This window comes from Tupaia chinensis, unplaced genomic scaffold (assembly GCF_000334495.1).
Source record: "Tupaia chinensis unplaced genomic scaffold, TupChi_1.0 Scaffold000018_1, whole genome shotgun sequence".
NCBI lineage: Eukaryota > Metazoa > Chordata > Mammalia > Scandentia > Tupaiidae > Tupaia > Tupaia belangeri.
In genome coordinates, this window is record NW_006159448.1 from 5,342,887 (window position 1) to 5,353,819 (window position 10,933).

The 10,933-nt window shown below is 37.7% G+C and overlaps 1 protein-coding gene across 2 annotated transcripts in view; it reads right to left on the bottom strand.

Annotated features, from left to right (window-relative positions):
- IKZF2 (IKAROS family zinc finger 2) overlaps nt 1-10,933 on the bottom strand; it is a 207,351-nt gene that overhangs the window by 186,806 nt on the left and 9,612 nt on the right. The gene's annotated exons all lie outside the window — the stretch shown is intronic.

The window sequence follows — 10,933 nt, forward strand, 5'->3', positions numbered from 1 at the left end:
TCCTGCTGAGAAAAGAGAAATGAAACATTGAAAATAAAATCATCAGCTCTATCTTAAGCACTGTGCTATACGTTTGGGAAATTTGGGGGAAATGTCTTTACAGTTTGGTGGGGGAAAGGACTTCATTCACGTGGACGCACAATAAATAATGGAGATCATGTATTTTTAATACTGTATTTAAGTTTAAATTTTGTAATGAGTTTTTTTAAAGCTTATGCCATACATTATACTTATTAAACAATTATATTAATAGACTTTCTTATGGAGAATTATCATTGGTGTTTTACGACAAATACGAGTAAATCATTTGGGTTCAGGTTTGCAACAAGTTTCTGATAATTTTAAGAAAAATTGCAGTTTCTATGAATTAACATTTTGACAAACCAAACTTTTTTAACCTACATGCCAGTAATCTAAATAAAAGTACTTTTCCTAAAGTAGGGAAAGACCAAACAAGAGAATATGCGAGTCATTCTAATCATGCTGATAGATGGCAATTTTTTTTTAAATTGCCTCAGAAAGTTGAAATGTTCATAGTATGTAAATACCTTGGTATGTAAAGGGTGATGGAACTCTAGATTATTGGAAAGCCCTCCTAAGTACTAAGCATAAGTACTTAAGTTTCTACAAACTTACAAAGATTCTTAGAAAAGATGAATTAGAACACTTTAAAAAGAGTATCTTCACACTTGAAGCTGTTTCATTCTTTGGTAGAAGAGGATCCAGTGATGACTTTAAGATACATCCTCAGATTCCCCCCAAAGCTACGTCGTTGAAATAGCCCTTGCTCTGGCTGATCAGTTTAACTTAGCTTTCTTGAAACCTATCCTTTACATGTATTATTTTCATTGGCTCCCTGGTCTCCAGAGGCACACTTTCTCCCTCTAGTGGCTAAGCCTTCAGATGGTTTATATTCTCCCTCCCCCAAAATGGAAAATTTGGTTGGGCAGGGGGTGATAGATGCCAGATTCTAGGATGGCAAAGATTCCACCACCCCCTGTGAGAATTAGACCACCTTGGCAACAGCTTGCCTTTTTGTAATATCTCAAATTCCTTTGTCATTTGCGGATCATGGTGTGTCCTATTCAGAGAAGTCAAGGTTAAGTTTACATACTAAGTTTGGGAATTCTGTTTCATGCCGCTGGGGTCCATAGCCCTGGTGCTACAATTTACAGTGAAATCCACTGTGGGAAGAAATCCTTCTGTAAACTATAGTAATTACTTTTGCTCGTTATTTCTCTTGACAGTATTTTGATAGTGATTAAAGGATGCATTTGTGTCTTTCCTTTGCCATAACTACACGATATACCTTTTAAAGTACATATTAGTATGTTCTTCCACAGTGCTTGAAAATATACTGCCAGGAAAGTGGAGTACCATATTCACTGGCAATGGAGCCAATTGGAGAGTTAAATTTTCACTTTAGGGAGGGGCTGACAGGAAGAAGAAAACGTACTTCACTGTGTTTCACATAACTGGTTCTTTTCTCATCCTTTCTGTGCCTTCCTATGAAAACTATTTCTTCCCAGCACAATTCCTGTCTTTACACAATGCATATTTCCTTCATGTCACAATATGTAAATATTTTATTCAAGTATTGAGTCCTAAAATCTGTCTCTCTCCTGGGATGTGTTTGCCTTTTTTTTTTTTTTTTTCTTTTTTAGTTTACCAGAGGGTGCTCGTGCTTGCAGAGAGGAGAAGGAGAGTAAAAGGGAAAAAGCACCTCACAGTGGAGCATGATCACACCACAATCCCTTCTCCTTTATCTCTATATCCTGTGTAGATTTGGGCAAACCCACCTAGCATGTTTTTCAAGCCTCTTGGGCTGGGTTTCGAACCCCATGGTTGACCTTGTAGAATCCAGCTTTCTTAATGAGTAGGCCATGGGGCTGGCTGGAATGTGTCTTTTTAAAGGCAAGAATTATGTCTGTTCTAATAAGCACTGTCTTCTGAGATCTAGCAGAATGTTTGACATGAACTGATACTCAAACACTGAATGGATGAATGCAGATTAAGTCACATACTCACCCAGTTTCCATCTATTAGATTCTCTTGTGAAGGAAAGAAAAAGGTAGGATATAAAGATCTATCTGATTCTGTAAAGGATTTGGTCACATCTTGGCTGCAAAGATCCTTGACAGGTCAGCTCTGGCTTATGGCCCATATGAAGGTTATGAACCTCTTCGTAGATACTATAAATTGAATTTTAAAACTATTAGAAATAAAAATGGTTCAAATTGTCTGTAAAATGCAATTTTGAGTAAAATACTTTCATGACCCCTCTGATAAACAAATTAGGTCATGTTTCCTTGGCAGTTTGTGAATCAGGATGGCTCCCAAGGAATGCAACAGGTTTAATTTTATAACCACTAAGTGTAATTAGCAAAAGGAAATTTTAAAAGCCAGGTAGCTAAAAAAGTACACTATGGAGTATTGGTTTTGTATTCTTTCAATGGTATATCTGATTTAGATTTAAAAGCCCTAAGTGCCCTTGAAAGAAATTTGGATAAAAATCTTATTTTTGTTTGCTCAAAGAATTAACTCCATGTTTTAAACTTTTGATTTTGTTTTTAGCAGAGAGTAGGAGGGGACAATTTGAAAAATTGCAGTTCTTTCCTAATATCAAAAAAGAAGAAATTTTTGGAAACTAATTACATACTCATTTTTTTATTTAGATAGCTTTTTTGTGCTAGATATAGAATATTATCCTTCAGAGTAGGTGCTCTAAAATAATTTGAATCCTTGAAAAAGCAAAAATTAACAAGCACATGTAGGCACCATGTTTTAAACCTGATAACTTATTTTTGTCAAGTGTTCTTGTCTTTGAAGTAGTGTTCTCTTTTTAAGTGGGATATGGAACAATGGTCTCACTTTCTCCTGTTGACCTACATTGGCACTATGAAGAAGCATAGTGCCAATGGGATGCCAGAAATGGAACCATAATTTCAAAGAAAAAATTCTCTTAAGAAATGAAATTTAGTTCATAAGTAAAGCATATTAAAACCTTCTAATTTTGCCTCCCTGAGCACACAAATAGTTTGGGATCTCTTCAGTTTTCAGGTAAATCCCACATGGTAAGGGTCTTCTTATTCCATCAACCTGAAACAGTATCTTCTAACAATTCTTAAGTGTCACTTTGTAGTTAGACACAGCCTCTTGGGCAAATACCCATGTCCCTAGTGAAGGTAATGTTACAATTTAAACTTACTGTTTGATAGAATAGTGCCAGATTACTTCTAGAGAGCATGTTTTGATGTAGAGGATAAGCTATCTCTGTCCTAAATGAGAATTATAAGTTTGCAAGTTAAACTAAGACAAAGAAGGAGAGGACTGGACAGATTTCTGAATAAAATTAAGGCACTGATATTTGACAGATGTCATTAAAATTCATCACAGTTTCTTTTGAAAAGCAGATGTGTTCTGAATTTGAGGAAATGAGTTCCCTTAATGCAAAAATGAAAGAGCTTTGAGCTTGGTCAAGTGGTGATGCTTGAAAACCAACTCTAAAAGGCAGTGGGAAGAACATTCTTCTAAGGAATTGTGAGTTTTTAGGACACAAAAGGTACAGTGAAGTTATTGGAATCCCCAAGAAAGTGTTAATACAAGAACAAAAAAGATACAATTCAGCTTTGAAGACATAGCTTAAGGATGGAGGATATGAAAGGTGTTTTCTAGTAAACATTAATGTAGATCCAGGATGAAAACACTCTCTATAACTTAGAGTGGTTTTTAGCAGCTGAAATGCACAATATTAATTTATTTTTATTTTATTTATTTATTCATTTATTTTTGCTGGGGAAAACCAAAAATGATCATTTGACTTTGAACCTAGGAGGTGAAAATAGGACAGACTAGCCTAAAAATCCGGAATACCAAAGTTTGGATTCTGCTGGAGAGTTCTAAACTCTTCAAGCAAAGTGCATACAGGTTAAAAGAACCAATTTGTTATACCAGTGCCTTTTAATCCTATTAAAAGCTTGTCCAGGTACATGACTAGTGGTTGGGAGAAGCTTTGGTTTATTGTAAAGGAAATTTTGTTCACAGTATAACAAAGCCTAATCACTTCCTTAAGGATCCCATACTGAGTAGAGAAAGTAGCAGAATGTATTATCAACAGAAAATACTGGAAAAGAATCCAGGGATTCTGCCTTCTTTTTTATAGTTGGATGGTAGCAACTTAGAAATTAAATAAAGAGTCTTACAGGGATAGTACTGGGCAGTCATTTCCTCTTTGATAACCCTGAAAGAGAGTTTGTGCCATGGAAAAGGGAATTGAATCAAAGAAAGGTCATTTACAGGTAGTAAAGTCAAATGTCACCTCCCCCAAATCTCATGACTTGTGGTTTAGAGAAAGGTTAGCTTAATATAGAAGTTAGTGTGGCATTCTGAAGTGTCTCAACACATGATATATGAAGAGAATAACACCATCAGTATCTCCCCAGAACAGCTCTGTTCAGGCTTCAGAAAGATACTTAAAACTTGACGTCATGGTGAGGTTCTAGAGATGAGGGAAAGTCCCCTTTGTAGACTAGGAATATCACTTAAAGTCTTATAAATTATATTGTGGAAACTACCACCTTGAAAGACTTACTATTTTTTAAATATACCATTATTGATAAATAAGTCCATATGCAGAATCTATAGTATTTTAGAGTGATGAATATAGCTGATTTCAATGAAATTCGAGTGTCAGGGGAACTAGGAAAGTCATATATATTAACATTATAGGCATTTATTACATGCCAGATACCATGGTAAGCACATTACATGCATTTTCTCATTTAATACTCACTGTTATTTTAACAAGATGAATAGATCCCATTTTTACTTGAAAAAATTGAAGTACGGAGACATTATTAACTTGTCCTGGATTCCATGGTGTCAGAGTTGGACAGTGCCAAACATTTTAAGTTCTAGAAAGCCCATATTGATAACTACCATGCTATACTGTCTCCCAAATAACCAAATATTTTCACTAATCATACAGACCTCTTCCTGTAGTTAAATCTAGCCCTTTGGGTATCATATAATCCATAGTTGAATCTCTTGAAAGAAAAGTGAAGATGCAGGTTGTTTTTAGAAAAGTAATTGAATATGAAAAAAAGAAAATTAATTGAATGTGATACCAGCATAAAACTCTAGCAAATCCAGTGTTTATCTAGATGTGAGACATTATTTGATATTCAGTACAATATTAGTCATTAATGCCTACCTTTAGCTCATCCGAGTGAGTAGATGAGGAACCAGTGATAGTGAATTAAATGATGACCAACTTATGAAAAATTGAGCAATAATTAATAGTGACAGAGATGCAGAAAAGAACATACGTTTGAAATCTGGGTCATCAAACATATTTACACATTTTATTTCAAAATTGCTCCTAGAAACATGGATGATTATTCTCTATTATGTGGTCTTATTTCACCTACATTTGCAAAGAATGAGTGAATGACTTTCTGTAGTGACCGTTGTGATTTTAAATGGTCATGGCATTCTTAAATGATATGTTGGGTTTCTTAGGAAACAAATTATTTCTTAGTGGAGAGAGTTCAGTTCATAGTAAAGGTCAATTTGAATATTTTGCCAGAGTCTATTAAGGGAAGCCTGTGAGATGAGAATTTTTCTCTCATTTTTAATTTACAAATACAGTGAATAGTGGAGCAGAGAAGCATAACTATTTTATTTTAATTAGGCATTTCTATCTCAGTAGTTTGTCTAGACATGGAAGTTTCATATTGCTCTCTCATAGCAGGATTTGCATTTTTCCAAAAACATAAATATTGCTTTTATTTGATAACAGAGACAATATGAAGGGAGCTGATCAATGGCTTTGGAGGCTCTTTGTTTTAGTGTATTTTGATTAGCTGTCCTAATTCAGAAAAGCTTCCCAAAACATCAAGAGGTAGCCAACAAATAATATGAACATGATATTTAGTATGTTCATAATATATCTTTAAAATAATTTATTATTTCTCAATATTTACACTAGAAAATGCTTAACATCAGAGTGGTTGAGTATTTAAATGGGAATCATCTTTTTGGGGGAAGAGAGGTTTTTGCTATAGGGTGCATGCACTCGACAGAAAGAAAGATAGAAAGCGAAAAATCACCCCCCCGGGGGGAGGATGGCCATGACGCAATCCCTTCTCCTTCATTCTCCTCTCAGGATCTTGGGCATACACGCACACATGCCTGGCGTTAGTTTAAGCCACCAGGTTCAGGACTTGAACTGCGGATAACTACATGGGAGTTCAGCAATGTGGCCATCACACAATCTGCTGGTCCCCAAATGGGAATCATCTTTATCACAATCTAATATGGTTGAAAGAGGGATATGTCCCTCTCAAGGCTTTGGAAATACTGCCTTTAGAGTCCCTTCTAGGGTGGCAGTGGACAATGCTGGTGGTAAGACTTGGTGTAATTGCACAGTGTATCATACATAAAACCCCTTGGCCACTTCTAAATCACCATTAGCAACTTTCTGATATTTTTACCTTCCATGTCATTTTCTTATGCAAATAAAATATACTTGAAAATTACATAGAAAGCAAGAAATCACCCCCAGGGGGGATGGCCATGCTACAATCCCTTCTCCTCAATTCTCCTCTCGGGATCTTGGGCAGGCACACACACGCGCTTGACGTCAGTTTAAGCCACCAGGTTGGGGACTCGAACCATGGTCAGCTACATGGGAGTTCAACGACATAGCCATTACACTAACTGCTGGTCCTGAAAATTACACTTTAGCTTTAGAAATAAATTGTTTCTGGGTTTTGTGCACTCATTTCCTTAGGAGTTTGAAAATTGATGTTCTTTCTGAAAACAGTTCAGTAGTGTACCAATGAACTGCCTCTCAATAACCCAACCAAACTAGTGGCCAGACCCTAGATGGGGCACTCGCTAAGGTCATGCCATTTAGCAGTGTTCCTTGTTATCTGGCTAGACTTCTCCCATGACTGTCAAGAATCCCATGGATTGGGACCAGCAGTTAGCGTAATAGCTATGTTGCTGGACTCCCATGTAGTCGACAGTGGTTCGAGTCCCGGGCCCAACGGCTTAAACTCACACTGGGCGCGTGTGCATGCGTGCCCAAGATCCCGAGAGAAGAATGGAGGAGAAGGGATTGCGGCGTGGCCATTTCCCCTGTGGGGTGATTTCTCACTTTCTGTCTCTCTGTGTCTCTCTGTCTGGCGAGCGCACGCGCCCTATAGCAAAAACCTCTCAAAAGAAGAAAAAAAAAAAAAGCATGTCTACCTGGAGCCCCTTAGAAACCAGAGAGAAAAACCAGAGGATTTAGGATTAGCAGTATCAAATTCTGCCTGCAATGACAGCAGTAGATAGATTAGAGTTGTTGAGAGAATAAGTGAAGGAATGGAGGCCATGAGTATATACACAAAGGAAAAGCACACACTAGTATCTAGAAGAGAATGTGGGGTTGAGAGAAGTTTGTCTTTGCTTTTATTTGTCTTTTGAGTAAGACGTCAGTATATCTCAATGCTGATGAGAACATGTCAATAGCAATTAAGAGATAGAAAATAGAAGAAAGTTGGTAAAGTGCAGTTCCTGAAGGAGCAGGATAGAAAGGACTTATCAGGAACCAGCAGTTAGCGTAATGGCTATGTCGCTAGACTCCCATGTAGTCGACCACAGTTCGCATCCCAGACCCGGTGGCTTAGAACTCACGCCGGGCGCGTGTGTGTGCTTGCCCAAGATCCTGAGAAGAGAATGGAGAAGGGATTGCGGTGTGACCATCCCCCCTGGAGGGTGATTTCTCACTTTCTGTCTCTATGTCTCTCTCTGTCTGGTGAGCGCACGTGCCCTATACCGAAAACCTCTCCAAAAAAAGAGAAAGGATTTATCATACCAGTGGCGTGGTTAGCTTCAGATAGGAGAGGATGGACTTCTTGTACTTAAGAGAAGTACGGAAGGATGGGTGCAGGTGTAAGTTAGTTTGTTAGCTGTCTTAATGGGGAGGAAGGAAGTATTTGAAGATTTCAATGTTGTTTACTAAGGGTGAGAGAAAAGCCACTGGACTGAATGTTTTATAAGAGTGAATAAGCTCAAGATAGTTGTTAGAAAGGAAATGAGAGAGTTTACCTAAAAAGGGGAAATCAGTGAGTAGAATAGAGGACTCAGCTGTGGCTGGTGACCATAAATAACTCATCAATATGTTCCATGCTGGAACAGTAGCTGAGCCCACAGGCCAAACCTAATCTTGAAAATAATAAACACGGGATGGCTTCAGTATGAGAATTTTTGCCAGGTTGGGAGCTGGAAGACATCAAATCAAAGAAGTTGAGTTAAATGAATAGAAACAGATTAAAATACCGTCATATAAACTACATAAAAGATGCTAAGAAAAGACAGGATACTTGAATATAGGAAAAAGATATAGAGACCTTGTGTTCCGATGAGGTTGAAAAATTTGTGTAAGAGAGAATTACCTAATAAGAGATAGGAAGGTGTAGAAAATTGAACAGAACTTTTTATTGCCAAAGGAAAGCAGGGACCATGATCCAGAATGGAAGTTGAGAAGTCTTGGCTACCAGCAGTTGGATTATCAGAAAAGTGACAGGATAGTCAATAATCAGAGGGAGATATTGATCTAGGTGCTCAAGTCTATGCAGAAGTCCTAGAGGCTGATAAATAATAGCAAGGAAGCCTAGCCACATTTTATGGGGCTGACGAGCACACTGAGGCCATGTGGGAGGCCTGGATTCAGTTCCGGGACATGGTGACATGTGCCAGTGATCTTAGCTATTTAACAGGATGAGGCAGGAGAATTGTAACATAGCAAGATCCTCCCTAAGAAAACAAAAACAAAAATATCAGGAGCTGGCACACTGGTAAATTACAATACTCTGCAAGGCTGACCCACAGGGAATTTTCCAGGTTCAGGTCTGGAGTCCTCCCTGAGTGCACCAGGCATACACATGTCTGTGATCCAGCGCTGACTGGAGCTGGGGGTGGATCATGATACCCCGTTTGGGTGGCATGTGTGTGTGTGTGTGTGTGTGTGTGTGTATCTTAGCCATGGGGAAAAAAAAATGAATAAACTTTAAAAAAAAAAAAACACCACCCCCACACAAATAACAGCAAGGCGGGGTCATGCAAAGATGGAAAGGTAGCAGGAAATAATGAGCATCAGACAATGTGTGTGTGTGTGTGTGTGTGTGTGTGTATCTTAGCCATGGGGAAAAAAAATGAATAAACTTTAAAAAAAAAAAAAAACACCACCCCCACACAAATAACAGCAAGGCGGGGTCATGCGAAGATGGAAAGGTAGCAGGAAATAATGAGCATCAGACAAACTGGGGTTTTATAGGGAAGTATAAATGCTCTGAAAATGTCCTTGCATTGTAGAAAGGCTGCTGACCCTCTCTCCTAGCACCTGATTTCCTTCACACTTAGGTTTTGAGAGTTCTTTATTCTGAGCCTTGGCAGATTCAGCTTTCTCTCTGCCAATTCAACTCCTTCACTTCCTTCAAAACCAGGGTATGAAAACTGGCAGCTTAAAGCCGCTGGATCATGTGAAGACTTTGGTTTATTCATCGAAGTCACTGGATTTTGCCAAGCATTGTACACTGAGAACTGATGACAAAAGGATTAGAGTATTTAAGTCAGATGACAATGCCAAAAAGCAAGTTGAAAGTACCATCCTTGCTAAAAGCAAAATATTTGTATGTCTTTAATCACAGTCATAAGCAAAAATGCATGTGTAAGACCAATATAACTGGTAACGATATGGAATTAGTTCCTTAAAAAAAAATGATCTCCTCCCACGAAACTAAGAAATTCTTATTGTAACATTATAGGAGACCTTTAAGTCACTTGGGTCATTTATATATGTCTACAAATAATATGCTGTAATGCAACTGAGATATAAAGCTTATCAGTGTAACTTATGGCAATGTAGATAATGTCATTTTCCTGAGCTACAAGCATTTTTCAATTGCTGTGGTAAATAAATATGCAAGTTGAAATCAGTGATTGTAATTTGCTTTCCGAAAATATTAATTACAGTTTACAAATAGACTGTCCATTGGTATCCTTAAAGTAGTAAGGTTTCAGCATCAATTCAAAATATGAATCACTTATTTAAATATATGTATACATAATTTTTCTGAATTATCTCACAAATAAGAAATCACACTCAGTTCCTAAAACCATGGTTCACGAAGTTTTGTCTATACCTAAGCAATTTATGTTAATCTATTCCTATTTAGTTACATCTTTAATTGTCTGACAGTTTCTAAGCTGGACTCACCCCTACCCTAGCTTCCCATTCCATCTTTCCATCTTACAGGAATATAGGGTATACTGAAATTAAAAGACATGTGAATAACTGACAGTACCAGAAAGTGGCTAATGTGGGAAACTAGGAGAGGTAAAATTATGGAACGAAATGTAGTTTAATCATACAAAATTCAATATATAGAATTTAAAAGATCTTTCAAAAGTTAACCAGTTAGTTAGTGGTAAAACTCAGGGGGACCAGCAGTTTGCATAATGGCTATGTCATTGGACTCCCATGTAGTCGACCATAGTTCAAGGCCCAGACCCAGTAGTGTAAACTCAGGCCGGGCGCATGTGCGTGCGTGCCCAAGATCGCAAGATGAGAATGGAGGAGAAAGGATTGTGGTGTAGCCATCCCCCTGGGGGGTGATTTCTCGCTTTCTGTCTCTCTGTTTCTCTCTGTCTTTCTGGTGAGCACACTTGCCCTATACCAAAAAACCTCTCCAAAAAAAATTCAGGTGAGAGGAAAAAAAGCCATATGTAACCACAGTACTTAATTGTCTACCTTGTAAATCTGCCTTTGATAAAAGATAAAAGGACATGGAATCATTTTATCTAGGATGATAAATTCAAGGGGTCAGCATTATCTTCATCTTCAGTACATGAAATGGAACAGTGGCTCTAATGTTACCAAAGG